Below are 24,836 nucleotides of genomic sequence, written 5' to 3' on the forward strand. Positions count from 1 at the left end.
AAGGTTTTTCCACAAATCTACCATGGATCACAGGTATCACAACAGGATCTCAACAATCAAGGATTCTCAAGGAAACCAACTCAACACCCACAAAGATATAGAAGCTGTGTTGGTTCAACATTTCCAAGGCATAGCAGAGGAACCTCTCTTAGACAGATCACAATTCATCAATGACTTCACAAAGCACATTCCTAAGCTTGTGACAAGAGAAGATAATTATAATCTAAACAGGCCTGTGAATGAAGAGGAGGTTAGTGAAGTCATCAAAGATATGCAAAATGGGAAGGCACCAGGCCCAGATGGTTTTAATGTTGACTTCTTTAAAGCATGTTGGGGTATTGTCAAGCAGGATATCCTTAATGTGGTGGAGGACTCCAGGAAAAATAGGATTGTTTTGAAGGCACTCAATACATCTTTCATTTCCTTAATTCCAAAACAGGATAATGCTATGACACCAGATAGATTTAGACCTATAGCTTTATGTAATGTGGTGTGTAAAATAATTTCCAAGATAATTGCCAACAGGCTTAAACCCCTTCTACCAATTCTGGTTCCTGTGGAGCAAACTGAGTATGTGGAAGGTAGAAAAATTCTCAAAAATATCATTCAAGCTCATGAGGTGGTTCACTCTCTTATAAGCAATAGGCAGGCAGGAATGATTATGCGACTGGACCTAGAAAAGGCATATGATAAGTTAAATTGGGCCTACATAAGGAAAGATATTCTAGCTTATGTATTTGACCACAACTGGGTGAGATGGGTAATGGCCCTTGTAACTACCTCTAGTTTTTCAATCGTGTTAAATGGTTCTCCATGAAAGCCCTTTAATCCTTCGAGAGGTCTCAGACAGGGAGTTCCTCTCTCCCCCTTCCTCTTTATTCTCATGATGGAAGGACTAGGCCTAGCTATCAAGTCTGCCAAAGAAGAAGGTAAGATCTAGGGTCTCAAACTAATCGGGGACGAAAATGCGTTGACCCATCAACAATTTGTGGATGACACTATGCTACAGGGCATACCTATGGTCTAGGAAGCTCTAGCCTACAAACAAATCCTGAAAGACTTTGCAATGGTTGCGGGCACAGAGGTAAGCCTCTCCAAATCAAAGATTTTCTTTTTTAACACTAACATTGCTATTCAGAGAAATATTTCCAGAATTATAGGCTTTCAAAGAGATATGCTACCATCCAAATATTTGGGAGTACCGCTAATAGACAAACCTCTGAGCAAGGCAGTTTGGGAGCCTGTGATTAATAAGCTACACGACAAGACACAGAAATGAAAAAGTAGGTCTTTGAACTTAGCAAGTAGGCCTGTGCTTACAAAATTTGTCCTGCAATCTGTTTCCATCTTCATGTTCTCAACCCTTCCATCTCCAAAAGGAATCATGCAACTATGCAAAAATATCCAAAGAGATTTTCTTTGGGGTAAAGGGGAAGAAAAAAAATGGGCCTTGGTAGCCTAGGAAAATATCTGTAAACCTAAAACACATGGAGGTTTGGGACTGGATGATCCTGAGGTGCTAAACAAAGTTTTGGGGGAAAAATTACGGTGGAGATGGCTAAAAGATTCAGCTGCCCCTTGGGCACAAATTTGGAAACACAAATATACAAACAATTGGCAAGACAAGGATCACATTAGAATGTTTGGAATCATAAAAGGCTCCCATATCTGGAACAAAGCTTGGGAGAACAGAGCCATTGTTCAGAAAAACATTTTCTGGGAAATTAGAGATGGAAACCTTGCATGATTTTGGGAGGATAAGTGGCAACAGGAACCTAAATTGTTGAAAGAAGACTTTGCAAATCTCAAGAATGATACTGACATCAAAGGGTTACTCAAAGTAAATGAATTTTGGGACCAGGCAAATAACGAAGGAAAATGGAGAACATGGAAGGAACTAGATTACAGGGATAATGCCCCCTTGAAGGCACAGGCTGATGCTCTAACAGCCATCCTGGAACAAAGGAAGATCCTGATATCAGTTGATTTAGACCAGCTGAGATGGGGCAATAACAATGAAGGCACCTTTAACCTTAAAGAGGCAAAACGCATAGCCCTTGGGCTTAACTCGACAAACCCGGATCAGGTTTGGAAGAATATATGGCAGACCCAAGGATGGATGAAAATTAAACTGTTCATGTGCTTAGTGCAGCATAATAAAATTCTTACTTGGGAAAACATCCAGAAAAGAGGTGTATTTGGCCCATCCAAATGCCAGCTATGTGAGTCACAAGAAGAAACAATGGATCACCTTCTCAACCTCTGTACATTTACTTCCACTTTGTGGAATGGGATTTCTTTAATTTTCAGATAAACAGATAGGGACATGGGCAGCATCACCAACACCCTAAAGAATTGGAGGAAAAACTTCTCTGATTATGAAACAGTCAACAAAGCTTGGGATTTAGCTCCAAGCTTCCTAATCTGGGATGTCTAGAAAGAACACAACAACAAAATTTTCAAAAATAAAAAAGGTTCTTCCCATAGCATCATGGAACAAATTTTAAGACAGCTCAAGGAGACGGTAGGAACTCTAATGCAAAAACCCCCTAAGAATCTCCCTTCAGATGTTGATGTGTAGATACTACTTCAGTTGGGTATGCAGGGGCTTATTCCTTAGGGCAATAACAAAAATATAAATCAAATTGTTACTAATAAAGACTTCTGGCATCCTCCCCCTCAGGGATTTATGAAATGCAACATAGATGGGGCCTCAAAAGGAAATCTGGGCATGGTTGGTTATGGGGGAGTGATAAGGGATGAAAAGGGTTGCATACAATGCATTTTTCATTGTAATTTGGGGAAAGCCACAAACAATATGGCGGAGCTCATGGCCCTAGAGCAATGCTTAGAAATCCTGAAGAACGACAATCTTCATAACATCATAATTGAAGCAGACTTTGAGTTGATTATCAATTCGGTCAAGAAAATCTGTTATGGCTCGGCTCCGGAAAAAGTTTCGAGACATTGGAGGCTTCTTTAGGTTTATCAAAGGATCCAATCCCACCTTCAGAACATGAGAACCCTAAGTTTCACGCATGTGCACCAGACAGCCAACAAATTGGCGGACATTTTAGCCAATGAAGGAGCTCTCTGTGCTAAAAGCAACAATAAATATAGATGGAAAGAGGTCCCCCAGGGCAGATTGAGGGATGAGTGTCTCAGACAGGCGAATGTGGACCGAGAGCTCTATCAGAATAGGGGATTCTAGCAAATTGCAGAGTTCTGGAAATAGTTGATGTACAGTCTACATGAAGTAGCAATCCAGGGATATTTATGAAAAGAACATCCAGTCCTTTGTTCGAAATATCAGCCCAGAACGGTACAGACCCAGGGTTCTTGGGCGGGTGGCGATTGACATCATAGGGATTTGCATAAACTTGTATTATACCACAGATCAACTCCTCATTGGCTCTGCAGGGAGTTGGGATAGCGAGCGTGCAGTTAGGAAAAATGGCAGCATTCTGATCAAAGCTGCGTGGCAATGGCACAAATGTGTCTCTCAGCCGAATGGTTGGCAGTGGGTGCAGCGAATTCGCGGTAATTTGAGTTATGCTACAGTTAAGGTGGTTTTCAGGTTTTCGAGTGTCCACAAAACTCGAAGCGGTTTTCTAGAGATGAACCCGATGCCACTAAACATTCAACACGTGGCTCAAGGAGGAGAGAGAATAATGCCTTCATCGGGCAGGTATTCCTCCTGCTTCTTTTCAGCCTGATATTCCTCACAGTCGTTGGATCAAGCAGTTGCAGATCAATGGCCTAGGTTCAATGTGCATGTTGGTGGGTCTGGGTTATCTTCCTAGCTTCCCTAGCAGACCTGAAATCTTTATACTGTGGTCTCTATTTCCTCTTTGGGTCTGCTTTTAGTTTTTTCAGGGTCACGTGTTTTCGTGCCATTTTGATTCTCGACCGTTAGTTCTTGGTTGATAGTTTGAGCGGTTTTTGGGCCCTTGGCTCGGTTCTCGAGCTGCTGGCTCTTTTCCCAAGGCTCAAAGTGATAGCTACTTTCTTTGGCCCTCTTCTCCCTTGGGTTAGATGTATTTTATGTAATCTATTTTGTACATATAAGTGAATAGAAGGACCGACTCTTGCTTCAACAAAAGAAAATGTACATATCAGCGAAGTAAGTCTTGTTGATGTTAGACTCTGTTTACATGATGGATTGGAGGCAATTGAATTTCTCCAGACTGAGTCTCAAGTATAACAAGATAATCTTAATTTCAAACAACAGTCGAAGAGTAATGAAGCCACTTCAAAAGAAAATTCTAATGCAGTAGAAAGTCATGTTCACGTAAGGGTATACAAGAGTCATTTGCATACATATGTGAATCCTGTCATTCCCAAAACCTTTTGAAAACTATGGGAAGAAATTGTACACAATTATAGGTTTTAACCCTGAACATAAATTACCTGCATACGAATTTTAAAAATAGAAAATAAACAATGGAAAGAGAATAAAACATAAAATAGATATACACAGAGATTTTACCTTGGATCCCAAAACTCAGGTTGCCAGATTGTTTTTTCATTATATTCCTTTCAATGTTACAATACATATATATACATGCCAAAGCATCCATAAACACCAATCTATTAACCCTGGATTGGAACATAACCGTAGTTCCCTTGAACATATCTACAAAATACCATGGGAAGAAAACCATCATGCCCAAAAGCATGTGTGAAGACTATGCACAAAACCATAGGTAGGTCTCCCCACCTAATATGGGGTATATAAAAAAAATTCCTTAGGGTGTTGCATCGAACCCCGTAGAGGGGGGCTACCGCCCCCCGAAACCTTTCTATAGGGAAAGTCGTCGAAATAATATAACACACACCCAACATTCTCCCACTTATTGTTTTATTCCCATAGGAGAGCTTAGTCATTGGTCTAGCCCTGCAACGCCCATTGTTTGTCTACACCAAGAGAACTTCTAAGTTCTCACAAACATTGTCAATGCATCTATAGTATTATTCAAAGTTTCCACCTTTAATAGCAAAACCTTTTTGTCCTCAACCATATCCCTCACAAAGTGATATTGAACATCAATGTGCTTTGTCTTTGAATGATAAGCAGGGTTCTTTGCTAAGGAAATTACACTTTGGCTGTCAGATCCTATCCGTATAGCTCAATGTACTAACCCCACACTTGAACACAATCTCTGTAACCAAACTTCTTCCTTGCTTGCATGAGTGGCCGCCATGTATTCTGCCTCTGTAGTTGAAAGTGCCACTATAGATTGTCTCTTATTCATCCAATTGACTGCACTTCCAAATAGGTTAAACACATACCCACTTGTAGATCTTCTTTGATCTAGATCTCTATCCCAATCTGCATCAACAAAGCCACAAATGTCTAAAAATATGTCCAATCTTGGTCTTCCTTGGTAGCACAAACCATAATCTCTAATTCAACGCAAATACCTGAAAACTCGCTTCATTGTTGCCCAATGCTCCTTCCCTGGTTTTGACATAAACATGCTCAATATTCCCACTGCATGTGCAATGTCTAGTCTAGTATAGACCATTGCATATATCATGCTATCGACTGCACTTTCATATGGAATATGGAACATGTCCTCTTCCTCTTCTTGTGTCTTAGGACGTTGTTCAGCGGATAACTCTACACCTATAGGAATAGGAAGCTTCACCAGTTTATTATCCTGTGTATTAAACCTCTACAGTATTGTCTTTACATACTTCCTTTGGTTTAACTAGAGGTTCCTCTTTACCCAATATCGTTTAATTTCCATGCCCAAAATATAGTTTGTAGCACCAAGATCTTTTATGTCGAATTTTGAGGATAATTGGGTCTTCAATTCCTCGATAATTCTTTGTTATTTCCAATCAACAACATGTCATCCACATACAAGACCAAATAAATAACACAGTCACCATTTAATTTAAAATATACATAGTGATCTACTTTGCTTATGGTGAAGCCATGTCCCTATATATATGTATCAAATTTCTTATAGCACATCCTTGGTGACTGTTTTAAGCCATACAAAGACTTTTTTAACCTTCATACTAGTTATTTCTTACCCTTCACCGTAAATCCTTCAGGTTTCTTCATGAAGATATCTTCTTGCAGATCCCCGTGAAGAAATGTTATCTTCACATCCATTTGTTCTACCTCGAAATCAGAAGAAACAACAATGGATAAAAGTAATATAATAGAAGCTACCTTGGAAACAGGAGAAAAAATATCACTAAAATCAATTCCCAACACCTGAGAATAACCCTTCGCTACCAACTAAGCTTTATATTTCTCTACCTTGCCTTCTACATTCATCTTCTTCTTAAACACCCATTTGTTGCCAATGGGTTTCCTTCCAGCCGACAACTCCACTAGATCCCAAGTCTCATTTTTGTGAAAAGATGTCATTTCATCAACCATGGCCTCTTTCCAGAGTTTTCCATCTTCTGAATCTGTTACTTCCCTGACAGTTATGGGATCATCATCAGTAATAGATCAAGAAAAATTTGAAAAAAAAATTAGCAGGATTATACCTTTATGGCCGCCTTCTTTCTGGAACTTATCTTCTCATCGCTGTAGTTTGTGGCTCTTCATCTTTTGATTCCTCTTCTACTGTAGAGTCTGATTCCTCCTCCTTTAGCTCAAACCCAATCTTCTCCAGTTCATTTGGTAGGAATTCATGTTTAATAACATCTTTCACCTTTCTAAACACCACATCGCGACTGTACACAACCTTCCTTGTTTCTATGTTCCAAAGCTTATAACCTTTTAAACCATCTTTATACCCAATAAAGATGCACCTTTCAGATTTACTATCCAACTTGGTTTTTTCTTCTTTGTAACATGTACATATGAAACAAATCCAAATACCCTCAGATGTGAAAGAGAGGGTTTCTTACCAGTGCATACCTCTTGTGGAGTCTTATCCTCCAACTCTTATGAAGGTGATTTGTTGACCTGGTAACAGGTAGTCTCCGTCGCCTCTACCTAGAATTCCTTTTCTAACCTGACACCACTGAGCATGCTTCTACCCTTTTCCATGAACGTCCTATTCATTCTTTCTGCAACTCCATTTTTCTGAGTGTGTATGGAGTAGTACTCAGTCGTGCTATACCACATTTTTTACAAAATTATTCAAATTCCTTCTTGCAAAACTCTCCACTGTTATTTGTCTTCAACACCATTATCTTCTTTTCTGTTTTGTTTTCTATCAGAGCCTTAAATTCTTTAAACTTGTCAACTACTTAAGATCTATTCCTGATGAAATATATCCATGAAATATATCCATGTATTACTTTAGAAGTCATCTATAAATGATACATACTATACAGACTTACCCATTGATGGAACAGACACACGTACAAACATATCACTATGCACAAGCTCTAATAGTTGTTTCACCCTCTTAGCACCAAAGGGGAAACTCACCTGATTCTGCTTCCCATAAACACAATTTTCATAGAAATCAAAATCCAGAGAAAAATTAGACATACCTTCTACCATACAATTACCGTGAAGTATTCGAAGGCCCTTCTCTTCAATATGTCCAAGCCTTTGATGCCATAGCATGATCTTTTCTCCAGAGGCCATTAGATTTTCTGCTCCACTTCCAGGAACCACAGAACTATTGCACCCATAAATAAAAATGCTACCCTAAATTTTGTATAGAGTTCCAATCCGAATTCCCAGCATCAATACCAGTGCTCCCCAAACAATCTTGCAAGTATCTTTCTCAAACACTATTTTTACACCTGCATCATCTATCTTGCTTACATAAACAATATTTATGGCCAATGCAGGAATATGCAGAACACCCAAAAGTGTTATAATCTTTCCACCTTGCAAATCAACTTGAATTTTTCACGACCGATGATTCTAGCCTTCCTTTCATCACAGAACCACTCCCTGTGGGGAGTGAAGTGAAAGGTTTCACCTGAGTCAATCAACCATTCCTCGTTATCTACATGTGTACTTGAAGAAGAAGCCAACACATCACCACTTTCATTTGAGGTGGTTTTCGCCTCTGCAGAATGAGCATCATCATATCCCTTTCCTTTCTCAAGAGCTTTATATCTACAGTGCTTTTTGAAGTGCCCTTCCTTTCCACATTTCCAGCACACCATTACAGGTTTTCCTGGAGATTTAGATCTCCCACTCGAGGATTTATTTTTGTTTTTGTTGTGGGATCGTTCGCATACAGACAAGCCATCACCATTTTGGCCCTCCATATTTTTCTGTCTCATCTCCTCTGACAGCAAGGATGAGACTATTTCATCAAAATGCAAGGCAATCACATTGCTACCTATTGCAACAACCAGACTAACCCATGATTCTTGTAGAGAACAAATCAAACTGATGCACTTATCTTCATCTAAAAATTTTCTATCAATAGATAACAACTGGCTTACCACAGTATTAAAGGCGTCTAGATGCTCTGTCACCAAGTCTCCATCCTTCATCCTCAGGTTATACATGTTTTTTCGTAGGAACAATTTATTCACCAAAGACTTAGATTGGTACAAAGTCCCTAACTTGTCCAACAAATCCTTCACCTAAGCTTCCCCTAATACATTCAAAAATACTGAATCTGAAATACCCAACTGTATTGTGCTCTTTACTTTCTGATCCAACTTCACCCAATCTTCAGCTGACATTGTCGTTGGTTTAGTACCCGAATCTACTGCAATCCAATGATATTTATTCATCAGCAGATCCTCTATCTTGAGTTTCCACAACTCAAAACTCTGACCATTAAATTTATCCATCTCTATCTTTTCACTGCTTTCCATCTTCTTTCACCACAAGAATCGATCCTGTGGATCTCCCACTGAACTGGGTCTACCACAGGCCCGAGCAAAGCCCCTCAGCAATAAAGGCATCCCCTTGAAGCCAAAACAAATCTGATACCAAATGTAGGCTTTAACCTCGTACAGAAATTACCTGCATACGAATTCTAAAAATAGAAAATAAACAATGGCGAGAGCATAAAACATAAAACATATATACACATATTTTTCCCTAGATCCCAAAACCGGGACTACCTGATTGATTTTTTATTATATTCCTTTCAATGTTACGATACATATATATATATACATGCCAAAGCATCCATAAACCCTAATTCATTAACCTTGTATTAGAAAATAACCATAGTTCTCTTGACCGAATCTACAAAATACCATGGGAAAAAAACCATCATGCCCAAAGCCATGTGCGAAAACCATGCACAAAACCATAGGTAGGTCTAGCCACCTAATATAACACACACCCAACAACAACAAAAACAAAACTGGTTTGGGATATAACATGGATGACTTGGATGTATCTTTTCTTCTTCCTGATTTTTCTAAACTTATACAATTTCGTAGGGATGGATTTCTGAATGATGTTGTTCTATAACAAATTGATTGATGCCAACATTGTGACAAAGTTGGACATGTGTAAGATCAGTGTTTTGATCTTCACCCATGTGAGTATTGTGAAAAGCACAATCACCATTCAAACAAATGTTCCAGAAGGAAGACTACTACAAGAGAGAAACTAAATTTTGGATGGATTGTTTCTTGGGATAGGGCCAAAACAACTAATAAGATTTACAAGTCATACCATAGGATATGTTTGAGAGTATTTGACTGGTCTTGCAGTGAAGAGTACTTCATCTTCTCACCTTGTATCCAACAAGGGGGGAATTAATGGAATTGATGGTCTTCTATAGGTTCAAAGATTTGTCAAGCGAGCCTAAAACAAAGATTAGAATTTTGGCATGTTAGGTTCGTTTGTTTGAGGAACTACTATGATAGTTCCAAATTCGATGGTCATCCTTAAATCATCATTGGTTGAGACTTTGCGTTCTCCCATATCTAGTATCGTTTGTGGTTTTTTCTTAAAAATCACCATCCTCGGTTTATGGTCATCCTTAAAAACCATTTCTGGGATATATTCAGCGCTTGGCTAAGGCAAATTCTTGCATTTTTAGCTCCTATTCTTGGACTTTGATACATCCCTTCATATTAAGGGGGGAATGTTAGACACCTAATCTTCAATATTAAGGTTGGGTTAGTGTGTGTTATGGTAATTATTTGTTAGAGTCCAAGAAGACCAGGAAACTGAATCAACGGTTTCTTTATATATTTATATGTACACTATTTACATCATTCTTAATATACACTTGAGTTGGTGTCTAATTTTGTTGTATTACATAATGTAATTGTTATTTTATTTTTTTAAATGTAATTTTAGGAAAACATCTTTCTCATCATACTACCCCACTTAAAAAAAAATATTCAAAGTCAACCCTCATGTGTGATGAAACTTTTTATTAAATTTACAAAACAATTTCAACATTTTTTTTTTTAAGAAACAAAGAATTTTTCACATCCATGCACTTGCTTGCACCTGTGTGAATGTAGATAGAAAATCTTGGTAATTGTCTAAAGTTATTTTAACATGTAAATTTGAAAAAAAAATGCACCATTAGAACTTTGCATATCCATGAAACTAATTCCATTCCACATCTTTTTCATTTTGAGTTACATTATTATTTATATTTAAATATAAAGTTGATCTGGAATTATGTTGAAATATTTATTTTATTATTGATATGAATTTTTTTACTATTAGAATTTTTTTTTAAAAATACCAAATTAATTTCATTTTTTTATAATAAATCATAATATCAATATTAATATGTCTAAAAGTAAAATAATTACATATTTGTTTTATCTTGAAAAATAAAAAGCTTTTATGCATAAAAATTAATATTTTTGTTATTCATTATTTTATCTAATATGTAATTTTGTTATTTATAGTAATTTCATATCCATTTCATAATAAGTTATAATATCAATAATATTATAAAGTTTATATAATTATATTACTTATAGCCATTTCACATCTATTTCATGATAAGTTGTAACATAATAATATTATTTTAGATGTTATCTATTAATTTTCTTTTTTACTATTCATTATTTTTTCTTTCTACCTAGGGAGTTCATATAATTAAGTTATTTATAGTGGTTTCCCCTATTGCATGAGTCATAACATCAATAATATTATTATTTTAGTGGTTATCTGTAATTTTTATGTTGAATAATGAAAAAAATACATTTTTAATATTAAAAAAATAAAAAATATTTATAAACAAAATTATATATATTTTTATTATTTTTATTTTTATATATACGAAATTGATGTAATTATGTTATTCAAGTTGGCTGTAAATTCAAAACAGAGGTAGGCCACAAAATTTCAAAATAAAAACTGTCCTGTGTAACATAGATATAATTTTGGGAAATTTTTTATTAAATTTAAGAAACAATTTCAACAATTTTTTTTTCAAAACACAGACACATCTTGCCTTCCAATTCAGAGTAAGACTATATATAATTGAGAGTTTCTCTATTCATAGTAAAACTATATATACTTGAGAACTACTCAGAATTTCTTTAGTGGGAAAAAAAATGAAAATTATATGGATAGACTCACTGAGAAAATCCGTCGCCAGAAAAGACTTAGAGAAAAGAGAAAGACTTACAGTGTCTCTCTGTGCCAGAAGAGTGAACAATACGAAATAAGATCAATATAACCAAGAAAAATATTGATGCTTCAATAAATAGATTTCACTATCCATACAGAAGGTGCATTCTAGAGCTTCCATCGCACGTGGCTCGAGACATGGGGATCAATCAAATTTCAGGAGTTTTTTTTGTTCTTTATCGCACACCAGTGGTTGGAACAAAACTATGTTATCATTATAAACAGAAGTGATGACCGCCATTCTGCAGTGCTAGGAAATGCCGTTGGTGAATATGCATACATACTAGCTTCTTCTGATCAGGGAGGAAGCTACAAGGTCAGAGAAGAATTGAAATGGGTATGGAGGTCTAACAACATTGTGAAACCCAAGCTCAAAGACCATTTTCTTCAATAACTTACACAGTCTCCACAGACAATAACATTTCAGTTGGTTAGTTTTTTATGGAATATTTTATTTTCGTAAGTTTTGTTGCATGCTTTCAGCCTTGAGCTTGAGGCAACCTAGTGGTCGTCGGGGGACGTAAGTCGGAAAATGACGAAGATACGCAGAAGTATAGTAACACCAAAATGAACTAGCATGGATAAAGTAATTCAAGTGTATTGCTGATGGAAGTTCTAGATGTTGTTATCTCTGTATAGTGAGATGCTACTAGTATACTCTGGGAATATATAGGGTTTTTTCATGTATGTTTAATTTATGACCAGTTTGGGCGGTACAATTCTGGGTATGGTGAAATTATCTATGCTCTGGTTTCCATCTACATTCGGGGGTTATTGCCGAGTAGATTTCATGTGGTCCTGGACTACGTATTGGTAGCTATTGCTGGTCGTTTCCGCTCCTGTCGATGTGCTTGGATTGTTTTATTCTAACTGTTCCTTCCATTCGGGGACCACTTTCTGTTTCCCTAAATAATCATTTATTTACTGTGGTTGGTTCTAGATGTTTGGACTAATGAGAATGTATTCCCCTGGGTTATGAAATTGATTGTCAATTTACCAACCTTCTAATTGATTCTACTGCGAAGCCCTTCATCCTTGGGGGGATTAATGTCCTTTTGGACTATTTTTCTCAGTATTGCGTGCCCACATATGTGTGGACGTGTTGGTCTCTGTATACTTCCTGCTGATTTCATTACCATTTGGAACCGTTGGATTGACTCCTTGTTGTTGTATTTGCTGTTGTGAAGGATAGGGTGTTGCGGCTGATTGGTCTGCTGATCTTTGTGGTGACTGCATGGTTCTGGGTTTGCTTTGGTTTTTCTGGGGATCGGAACTTTTCCCAGTCACCACCTTTTTATTCCGTTCTATTTTGAGTTTTTTTCAATGGGCGAGACGTGGTGGTGCATTATATGTGACGGGATGTGATTTGGTAGTCCATTAATTTCGTGGTTACCATCTATCTCATTTCTCTGAGAAGGGATGATGTGTGTGGCATGTCCGTTTATGGTTAAATCTTTATTTTATTATCTGTTATGCCATCTTCCTAAATTATGTTGATCTCCAATGGTATATTTCTGGGATGATACGTGGGGAGTTTAAGGCATAACTTTTGCATTGGTAGTTGTATTGTGTGTGGATCCCGATGGTCCGGGTAAATTCTCTTTGACAGATCTACTAACGATCTCTGTGCCACATATTTATTTACTATAAGTTTGGGTATTTTCACCTTTATTTCATTACTACCCACTTGATGGATCACATGGACCCTTTTGAATCAGATACCCACACCTACACACGAGGCATTTATCCGTGCCACGCTGGAGGCGGAGTCACTCTGGGGGAACCCATATCGATCGCCACTCGGGGATGGCTCGGGTGATGGGTTGGCTGGGGGCCACGTCGACTTATCTGATGGTACGCCAGGTGGTGATCATGCGCTACATCATACATCACAAGATTCATGTGGAGATCGTCATCCGTGCTCAGGACATGGACACTTTGTTAAAAATTGCTCTCCTGCGCCTATTCTCAGTTTTGGTTATGACGTTCTTCATGATCGGATGAGTAGTCTTCAGAAAAGAGCTCTGGTGGGCCGATGGCATTTTTGCTAATATGGTGGAAGGTGAGATATGGAAGTGGGTGGAAGCTAAATGGAAATCCATCCTAGCTTATATGTCGTCGGTAGTGCGCCTTATGAATGAGTGGTATAGCTTCCACTTTCTGTGCTAGGAAGACTTGCGGAAAATCAAAAGAATTCCATGGGTTCGGGGGTGGGGATTCTTAGGCCTCCATGAATGGTATATTGGTTTTAACCTGTTGAAGGATACGCCTAAAAACAATCTGATTTAGGTTAAATTTCCTGGTTTACCTATAGAATTTTGGATGCGGCAAGTTTTTGTTGGTATAGGTAATACCACTGGGAAATTTGTATACGTGGACCCTCAGTGTTTGGGTGCTCGGGACAAGCGAATTGATTGGATATTCATTGAAAAAGATTACAGTGGGGGATTCCCTGACAATCTTGAAATCTATTGGGGAGAGACTCATCTGCATCAAATATTGGATTTCTGGGGTATTCCATTTAGATGTCTCATTTGTCACCACACAAGCCATCTGATGGCGCAATGTTCACGTCAACTGAGGGCCAGGTGCACTATCTATCGATGTAAACTACATGCATATATGGCCTTTGAGGGCGGCGGAAATGATGTATCCATTGTTGGCATGGTGATTGGTAAACCAGCGGGTGATAGACATCGTATATCAAGTACACCACCTTTCTCTCTCGCCTATTCACTTTTTGGCTTTTTGTCACCCAAACGTGTTAATCCGGTGCCTATTGAGATACCAACTTCCCCTTCCTCAAAGGGTACCAACACTGCTCTGTCGGATGACTCATTGCCCATGTCAGACCAAAATATACCCCATTGTTCTTTGGACCTGTCCTCATCTGGGGTGATGCCTTCACTTCTGATTTCACATGGTGATATCTCGCCATCACATATCATGTATATACCCCGTATCCTTACTCCACGGGTTCCTCAGACTTCACCCGACACCCAAACCTGCCCCATTTCACCACGTTCTCTTATTACATCCCCTACCAATTCTGTAGATAGTGATATGGATGGCCTTCTCCTGCACAAAACTTTAGACCTCCGATCTCTCACCATCCATAAGCCCTCGGGTGTAGAATCTCCACAAATCAGTCCTACCTTCGCAGGTAACATTACGATCCGTCACAAAAAGGGTAGGGACAATAGACACTTTCGGGGTCCACCTGTATCTAATGATCTAGTTGACGTCTTATTTGCTTCCTCCATTCCTAATTGGGCACTTAGAGAAAATGTAGCCCCATCAGGTTTGTAATGAACTTCATTATTTCTATGAATATCCGGGGACTGGGGGTCGCTCCTAAATTCTTGCCTCTCAAAGAATTGTTTCACTCCTCTCGGCCATATATTACACTTATACAAGAGATTATGCACTCTACACAACAGGTGATTTGTTATTTCAAGAGAATGTTTCTAGACTGGTACATGGTTGCTACTGATGTTGCGGGTCAGTCAAGTGGACTGGCTACCTTATGGGACCTCAGGTGGGTTCATATGAGGGCTTTTTCTTGTTTCGTGGGCATTCTACTTACTAGATGTGTTCGAGGTTTCCCGGCACATCTTCATATTCTCAATATATATGCTCCTTACAAAGATCATTACTTTTTTTAGGAAGGATTGGTTGCTTCCCAGATTTTAGCATTTCATTCCCTCATCTTGGCAGGGGATATGAACTACACGATTGGCATTGATGAGATATGGGGGGTACAAAGAGATCGGACTTTATGTCGGATATGATCAAAGAGATCATGATGGACCATTATTTTATTGATATATGTCCTCCCATACTCGGTCCTACGTGGGATAACGGTAGGATGAGTAGTGGATTTGTGGCAAAACATCTAGACACTTCCTCATTCATGAAGAACTTCTAGACAGACTAGGCACTATTCAATCAGGCATTATGTGTAGTTTTGTTTTAGACCACAGACCCATGTAATTTTATGGCGTCGGGAGGACCTCTGGTTTGGATACCCATTAAAATTCAACCGTATTTGGTTACAAGACCCAGAATTTGATACTCTGGTGTGGGAATGTTAGCAGAGGCCACGAGCCTGTGGATCCTCCCCTATGGTAAATATCCTCACTAGGCTCTAGGAATTGAAATATGTGGTCAAGAAATGGGAGCGAAAGAAACTGGCTCAATTGAAATTGGAGCTGAATGAGATATCGGGGTCCTTGGAAAGAATGCGGTTGAAACTTACACTCCCTCATCCCCCTACGTCCATTATGGTGGACATTCACTCATTAGAATTGTAATGAAGTCATATTTTGAAGCTTCGGGAGGTGACTTGGAGGCAAAAAATTCGGGCCATATGGATCCAAGAGGGGGATCGTAATACCAAGTTCTTTCATCATTTTTCCAACCACAGAAGGAAAATCAACAGTATATGGGAGATCAAGGATACTAATGGAAATATATGCCTCTCACAAGATGAGATCTCTAGGGTGGCTACTACACATTTTCAAATGGCCTATGGGAGGCGTATGGGAGATTATGGAGAGGACCAGATATGGGGGGTGGTGAGATACCCATATATGTTCGATGAAGAAGAAAATGAGGATCTATTCAAAGAGGTTATTGCTAAGGAAATATTGGGGATCCTAAAATCTTTCAGAAAGGATAGATGTCTGGGTCCAGACAACTGCACTGTCGAGCTATTCACTCATTTCTTTGATATTTTTCAGGGTGATATTTTGGCCATGATCGAGGAATCTAGAGTCCATGGGTATATCCATTGCATATTAACTCGACTTATATTTCTCTCATTCCAAAAGGGCCCTCCTCTCAGACTTTTTCGGATTTCCAGCCGATATCTCTGTGTAATCTTATTTACAAGATTATCTCAAAAACTATTGTTGAAAGAGTGAAGCATATCCTGTCAAAATTTATATCGCTCGAACAATTTGGATTTCTTCCAAATCATCAAATACAAGATGCTTTTTCCATTGCGAGGAGTGCCTTCATTCTATTAATACTAGAAAATTAAATGTTTCGGTTATGAAGATTGATCTCCAAAAGACGTATCACTGTATCGACTCGGGTTTCATGAGAATGGTTCTTAACAAAATTGGATTATAGGCCAGGAATTTGGAGTGGATTATGGCTTGTACAACAAATGTAAGATATATTGTATTAATTAATGGTAAGCCTACCAATTGTTTTGTTGTTGGTAGGGGTTTCAGGAAAGTTTGTACTCTATCCCCACTTCTATTTATATTGGTTATGGATTGTCTAAGTGTGCATATATTGGCCGCAACATAAAGGTGTCCCACAGTTTGTTTGTGGACGATATATTGATTATGGACAAGATTAATAAAAGTACATGGTGTCATTTATCATACATCCTTGATAGATTTGGAAAAGCATCAGGTCTCTACATGAATCTTTTGAAATCCATTATTTTGTATGGAAATTGCGACTAGGAGGATATTGCGCACACTAAGGACTCTTTTCATATCGGCGCGACATCCATAATGGGTGGACTGAAATATTTGGGATACAATATTAAACCCTACAAATATAACATCATTGACAGTTGTGGCTTGTGGACCTGTATTACAAGATGATATCGTGTGGGGAGAACTAATGCCTCTCCCTGGAGGTTCGCCTTACCCTTACTCAATCAGTGATTACATAGTTGTGTGTGTACTGGGGACATCTATACTATATTCCAGTGGCCATCATTAATACGCTGAATAGGATTATGGCACACTATCTCTGGGCATGGGTTATGACTAAACATAAATACCATTTGACAAAATTGGACAACATTACCACTCCAAAATGGATGGGGGGCTGGGGTATCTTGGACCTGTAGCGGTTTGGGAGCGCATTATTACAAAAGGCAATATGTAGAGGCATTTTTGGTGAAGGAATTTGGAGTAATATAGTGAAGCATAAATATTTAAAGGATCTTGATTTTCCTATATGGTTTCGTTGGAATCAGATTGGGACTTCTATTTGGTGTAGTTTCAGGAAGTACCGTCATTGTTTCCTACATAATTTATGCTGGGTTCTTGGTGCAGGGCACCAAACATTGATCGGTCATGATTTCATATTGGGTATTAGTCATTCTATCACCTTCTCTGAGGCACTGATCCGAGATCTTCATAACTTTGGTATATTCTATTGGAACCAGCTTATATCTGCATGGAATGGTTAGTTTCCTATATGGTGTGCTGCTGATGAGTTGGGTTTGGTGTATAATCTGGTGGGGGAGTGGTCTCAAACTCGAAAGGAGCTGAAGTGGTCTGGCGTGGGCAAGGCACATGCTGATGATAGGATTGCATGGTGGGGTAAGATCGCAGCATACTGTGTTGTCATGGTGGATATATATCAAACACTTTGTCTTCGTGAAACGCACGATGTGGAGGTATGTGATTTTTATAAGTTATGGAAAACTGAAGTGCCCATAAAAATTATTGTTTCTGTATGGCTTCTATGTAAAAATATGAATTTAACCTGGGAGAAGCTCCAGAAGAGAAATTGGAATGGGCCAAGTATATGTGTATTATGTAGGGTGGAGGAGGAAAATAATGAGCACTTATTTCTCAGATGTTCGGTTTCAAAAATGATCTGGTGCCAGATGCCATTGCATATAGACTTCCCACACACTGTCTTCTCTAATATCTTGACCTTTTTGGGATGGTGGGGTAAACAAAATGATAATTGGAGATCTATTCCATTAATATACTGCTAGGAAATATGGAGGTGGCGTAACAAGATTATATTTGAAGATTTCAGGGAGCACTCCTCTAAGGTTGTGGATCGCATTATTGAATGGTATAATACTACAAAAATCCACAAAAATGATACAAGTAACAAACAGAGGAACGTTCGGGAGATTGGTGAGAAATTTCCAGCTGCATATTTTGATGGGGCTGCTCAAAGGAATCTATGTGGTTGTGGTTTCTGGTTCAGGATGTTGGAGGAGCGGGAGTACTGGGTATATTGGAACGCTGGAGGTGGTACTAACATGAAGTTTGAGATTATTGATGTTTGGGGCTTACTATATTTTGCTACTTTCTTGAACATTCCCTACATTCACATTTTCGGTGACTCAAAGGTCACATTGATTATATATTGGGAAAAAGCATCATTTCACAATATCATTTACAGGGATGGCTCAATCATATCAGCGTATTATGGAACTCACATGGGGCCAATACAATTCAACACATCGGTCATGAGTTCAACTAGAACGCTGACTTTATGTCTAAGTGGGGACTATTGGAAACCAAAGACGAGATGCAGATTAAGCTTAAGTTGGGTAGTACTACATTGGACCTGGGGTCTTTTCCACTCCCTAGATAAGGGTTCATATTTTTATGATTACTTTTACTGGCTAATATGAACTTCATGGACTATTTTATGGACTTTTTTATTATTAGTTTTTTTTTTGTAATTTTAAACAATACTATACATATTTCTTACTATAGATAAAAGCATATGGTGTACTATGTGAAAGTGCATATGGGATCTAAGATATGCATGATATATTAGTCTTTTTCCTATTATATGAAGATGCGATGGTAAAAATAACACATATATAAGATGCGGCAAGATATAAGATGTCATGTTATACTCCACTGATAACACCTGCTCTAACTTTGGAATGTTATGATGTATATATATACATCACTAATGTACTCATTTATATATATCAATATAAATAGTGTTTTTTTCGCGCTGAAAAAAAGGATAGGTTCAAAATTTCACTTAACGCCTTGTATCGCACTTCCTGCATCGGAGAACGAACACAAATAGCCAAAAACCAATTTAAGGAAATGTCACAAATCACAATTCAAGAAAAATCTTTTAAATTCGGAAATATTTTTGAACACACTGTATTGTTTGACTACAATGAGTTTTGATTAAGTCTTTGAGCCGGTGAGAACTTTAAATTTGAAAGTATTGCTTTTCGAAAATTTAAAAAACCCCTAAGTATATTTTATTAAGTTAGAAATACTGATTAAATATTTATTTTTAATTTTAATTTTTTAATCAATAATTATAAATTAAAATGATGAATGTTTTTGCAAATTCTTTAACAAATATTTAAAAATAAATTTTAAATTAAGATTTATTTTAACTAGTATCTAAAACAAATTATAAATTAAGAAGTGATATGGAATGTTCCAAAACACCTAAGTTAATATTAGTGATAATCAAATTAAAAGGCTATTCGAAAATTTATATTTATTTAAATTTAAAAATTAAAATACAAATTAAAAAATGTGAAGTGTATTTTGTTAAATTTAGAATCTAAGTTAATATGAGTGATAATCAAATTAAAAAGTTATTTGAAAATTTTTAAACATTTAAATTAAAATACATATTAATTTTTTTTTAAATATTAAGTATATTTTATTAAATTTAGAATAATTTGATTGAGATGAGATCACTATATTATTTTTAATTTATTTGGGTGTATTTAGAGTAAAAAATTAAAGGAATCAACTTGCAAGGTTAGTCATTTTAATGACAATTTTAGTTTGAAAATTTTGGGGTGAAAAATTTCCCAAGCTATTTTGAGGTCTTAAATGAAAATATTTTGTGGTCTTAAACGTACCATGGACCAAGATTCCATATTCTACACATTCATACATTTCCAACAACACAAAAATTGCTACTGACTTGTGCACTTTGAAGAAGATGATGGAAGGGTCAAACTTATAACTCTAATTGAGTGTTGAGAGAGTCAAATCTTTCCCGTAGTTAGCTATTGGCTTATGTTATATACTCGACCACTGGGAGGAGTAGGGGTTCCATTTTAGGTGATTGTATTTTGTTCCATAGTTCTAGAACACAATTGGGAGTGGAAAGATAGAGTTGTAGCAGACATATAGGCCATATGACTTAAGTAACTCCCAAGACAATACCTTTTTATTTATATGCCTAGATTTTCCACACTAGAGAAAAGAGAGCAAAGAAGCCTCACCTTTTAGTTGAGTTTTCTATTTTAAGGGTTTCTCAAGGAAAACATTTTTTTCTATTGTGGATAATGTCTACATTTATTTCTATTTTTTATTTCTCACATTTCACCTACATTAATTAATTAAGTGGAAAATCAGATAACTAAAGAATATATAATTTAAGGAAAAAAAAAACTTGTTGACAGTGTTGGACTTGTCAACATTCAAGGGGGTCTCCCCGATATGTAGTCCCAACTAGAGCTCACACTGTTTGAGATAAGATCCCCATCCGGATTATGGACCGACTGTCTTCTACTTAAAGATCTGCCTTGGCTTTAGTTGTCAGCAAGAGAGAGAATCACATATGTGACTTCGAAAAGAAAGCTAGTGTGCTCGGTGAATGTTCAATTGCAAGTTCATCAAGGTTCGTGTACCACAGAAGGGAAAGTGATTGAGCCTCTAGGATAGAGGTAATAGTACCACCCTAATAAAGACACACACAAACAAGAATGTTTCATCTAACATCCAACAAAATAGTCCACATGAATGCGACAAACGTTATAACCATTACAACACATTTTCAATAGAATAAGCACTAAAATAACTTAAATAATTCAACTACCTTAGTACTGATGAAAGAAAACATGAACCATGAACATTCAGAGAATAGTCTTACAAACATCCGTAATCCATGTACGAAAACATGGTGGCCAACAAAGCTTCAAATATTACGTAAAAGTCCCAAGATGCATGAATACAAAAAACATCACTTGCTCCAATAGTGGAACACTAGAGCCACTACTTGCTTCCTAAAAGTACTAACTTGTCTCTCTTATGCCTTATGGGAGAATCCAAGGTTAAAAATTATATACATGATAAATGAGGATCTATTTTATAACTTAAGGAGTGACATTTCATATCCTCATGACTCTTGAATTTCTTAAGTCTAGTGACCTTTGGACTTTTACAACATTTAATGTTCCAAATGACTTTTGGAATTACATATTACTTTTGGTATTACATGTCCTATGGAATTATGTGAATCTTGAGTTTACATATGACTCTTGGACTTCTACTTGCTTGCCTTTTACAATATTCACAATAATATATTTTTTCTTCCACATCATCATATGATGAAACTTGACACTTCACTATCTAGGATGACTAGGACTGCCAGTGACTGATGACATGGACTTGCTTTAGTGGTCACATGGCTACTACTGTGTCTTTTCTTTATCATCATCTTCTCATGGTGCTTCCACCCTTCGAAGGGTCTTCAATATCAGAGTCTTCATGGTACTATGATCATCAAATTTCAAGTGCATTATTGGTTCTTCTTGTACTTCCTTTGTTTATCCTCTTTGCCTGATATTCCTTGTATGTTCTTTCCATGAGGTCCTTGGAATACTTGTTTTTGTAATCACTCATGACGAGTAGCCATAAGTTTGAAAACATCCTACTCTACCATGTTTTATGCATATTTTAATCTTCAAGCCTTTTTGGTGCACCTATAGTCAAGGGAGCTACAAGTCGCAAGGGCATAGTTCGAGAGACTAAAGGGCTGAGAAGGAGGAGCTTCAAGGCTTGAGGATGCGTTCATGCACCCTAAAAATAAAGGAATTCAAGGCAGGGTACATGTCACAAGCCTGAAGGACGAAGGGAAATACTTTGGGCTTCCCAAGTGCATCATGTGCTCAAGGGAGAGAGGGAGGGCACAAGGCACACTCCTAAAGACTAAAGGCTAAAGCTTCGTGCCTTCAGGGTGTGCTCATGCGCTAAAGAGGTTTCAAGGAGGGCACAAGGTGCACTCCTGAAGGTTGAAGGCTGGGGCTTCATGCCCTCAGGGTGCGACAATGTGCTCAATTAGTTTAGGAGGGCACATGGAACATTAGGGAAGGATGAAGGGCTGAGCTTCAGGTCTTCAGGATGTGATGGTGTGCTTAAGGAGGGTGCACTTCTTTGAGTGGAAGGAGTGCATTCTAGGAAGACTTAGTCATTCTTAGAGGGTGCAGTTCAGAACAACTAAGGGGATTTACGCTTTCAGAGTGCGCCCAACTCTCAGGGAGGGAGAAGGCAAGAGTTCTGAAGAAAGAAGGGTCTCCCATCAAGGCTTTGGAGTGTGCTCATGTGCACTTGGTATTAATGGGCTCACTTTTCAACTGAATTTTGTCTAAGTGTGGATGATAGGTCAAGGAATGAACAAGATGATTTCTGGACATAAAACCAAGTGTGACGCATATTAACTCATCGAGAAAACATAGACAAACATAACCAACAAGGAATAGACATTAAAACGTCACTTTATGCACATTCCCCAAATATAAACAGTGAAGTGTGTGCCACTGTGACCCAAAAGTGTCATTTTACAACAAGAAAGGTGTTGTGATTGTGAAATACATATAAGGATATACAAATCAATGCGAAGACACTTAAGAACACTAAAAAAGTATGAATCAACACAAAACGACACTTGATGACCAAGACGACACTAGATACGACAATAAGTTAGGCTCCAAAATTTAAATGTAGCGAAATTTTGGAGGGTGTTGTAGTAGTGACAACACATGGTGACACACTGGGCAGACTTTAGCTTCTTTGTGTGGGAATGGCTTTTAGCTAAGGGTTATACCTTCAGGAAGTATTTATTTCTCTAAGTTCCCCTTTTTGGCTCATATTTACACACACCATCTCACTTTTATCTAATTTATTGAACACAGATAAAGATACACCGTATCACAATTGTTTTGATCTAGGAAGGGTAATGTGCGTGGAGATTTCATGATATTCAGATTATGATTTTTCATCTCTGGTGTTTCTCCATTTCCAGCAGGATTAGACAGTACCCTGATGGAGTCACTTCAGAGGAAAAATTGTTGCTTCGCTGCCAGCGAACCTATATAGTACCCCATTGAAGTTGCTTGCTTCACCTCCCTGCACAGGAAGCCTTTATATTCTTTCACCCTTTATTTATGTATTTAATAGAAATATGCATTGACACTTATTTTTTCTCAAACGGGCGGAAGATGGATCCCGAATTATTGAGAGAAGAGGAGGTTTCCCCTCCAAAGAAGTATTTTAAGACCTTTGATCTAGGTTTGCTCGCTTTAGATTTTCCCCTTATCCCTTCTCTAATAGGTTGGACAAGAGTTATATACAAGTAGACATATACTAAGTGGAGTGGTTCTAACATTATCACAAGAACATGTTTAATAGGTTCTCCTATTAGATGAATCATATTTTCCATCTAAGCTTAGCTCAACCTATGGCGTTTTTTCCAAATAAAGAAGGAGAATAAATAGATAAACAAGCACTAAAGTTGTCACATTCCTATTTTATTGCACTACAAAGTCCTTAGGATATTCAATTTCACACATAGGTCTTATTTATGTACAGTGACCGACACAACAAGACATAGAAATACATGACACTTACCACTCACAACACAAAACAAAAAAAGAAATGAAAGACACAAAATAATATGTATAGGAACTACAGCCGATAACTGCTACTAAAAATAATGCTTTAGATCTTGGCCATTCATAGGTAGGTGGTCAAGCCTCCCATCCAAATATTTGAGATTGAAAGCATTGCGGTTGATTTTCTCTTGAACTATGAATGGTCCAATCCACAATGGTTGAAACTATGTATGTTTACCTTTGTCTTCACAGGATTTATCCCATCTCAGAATTAGGTCTTCCACATCAAATCTCTTCTTCCCTGTGTATTTTCTTTCAAACCAACACCTTATATAGTTTTGATGCATGAAAAATCAGTCCTTGGGCTTGAGCAACTCTTCCTGGAGTTTTAGTAAAGTGTCTATCATGTTCTGAACCAGTAGGCAAGGTTTACCTTGTGACCCCTGAGAGAGTTGCAAGGCTAGGAGGTACAGGTTCGGAGGCATGATAACTTCTTTACCATACACCAGAAAGTATGGTGTGGTTCTCAAAGAAGGCTTAGGCATAACATCGGCCCAAAGGATGTTTGTAAAAGCAGTATGCCAACTCTTGTTTTCAGAGAAAATAGTCTTCTTAATGATGTGAATACGATTTTTATTTGTGGATTCAGCTAGACCATTTCCCTGGGGATAGTAATTATATGCATGCTTGAAAACAATCCCATTTTCTAATGCAAACTCATAAATTTTTAATGAAAATAAGTAGGTTTCATTATCAAAGACAAGTTATGTAAAAATTCCAAACCTAGTGATGATGTTCTGCTATATAAAATGAATAAATTCCTGGTCATTTACTTTTCTAAGCGGAACTTCTTCCAACCACTAGGTTAGATAATATGTAGGTGTGAGGATATACTGGTGCTTCTTTGATGAGTGTGGAAGAATCTCTTTG

The sequence above is a fragment of the Pinus tabuliformis genome, chromosome 2_1 (genome assembly GCF_031772625.1).
Source record: "Pinus tabuliformis cultivar Carrire ecotype Pingquan chromosome 2_1, CPIR1, whole genome shotgun sequence".
Lineage (NCBI taxonomy): Eukaryota > Viridiplantae > Streptophyta > Pinopsida > Pinales > Pinaceae > Pinus > Pinus tabuliformis.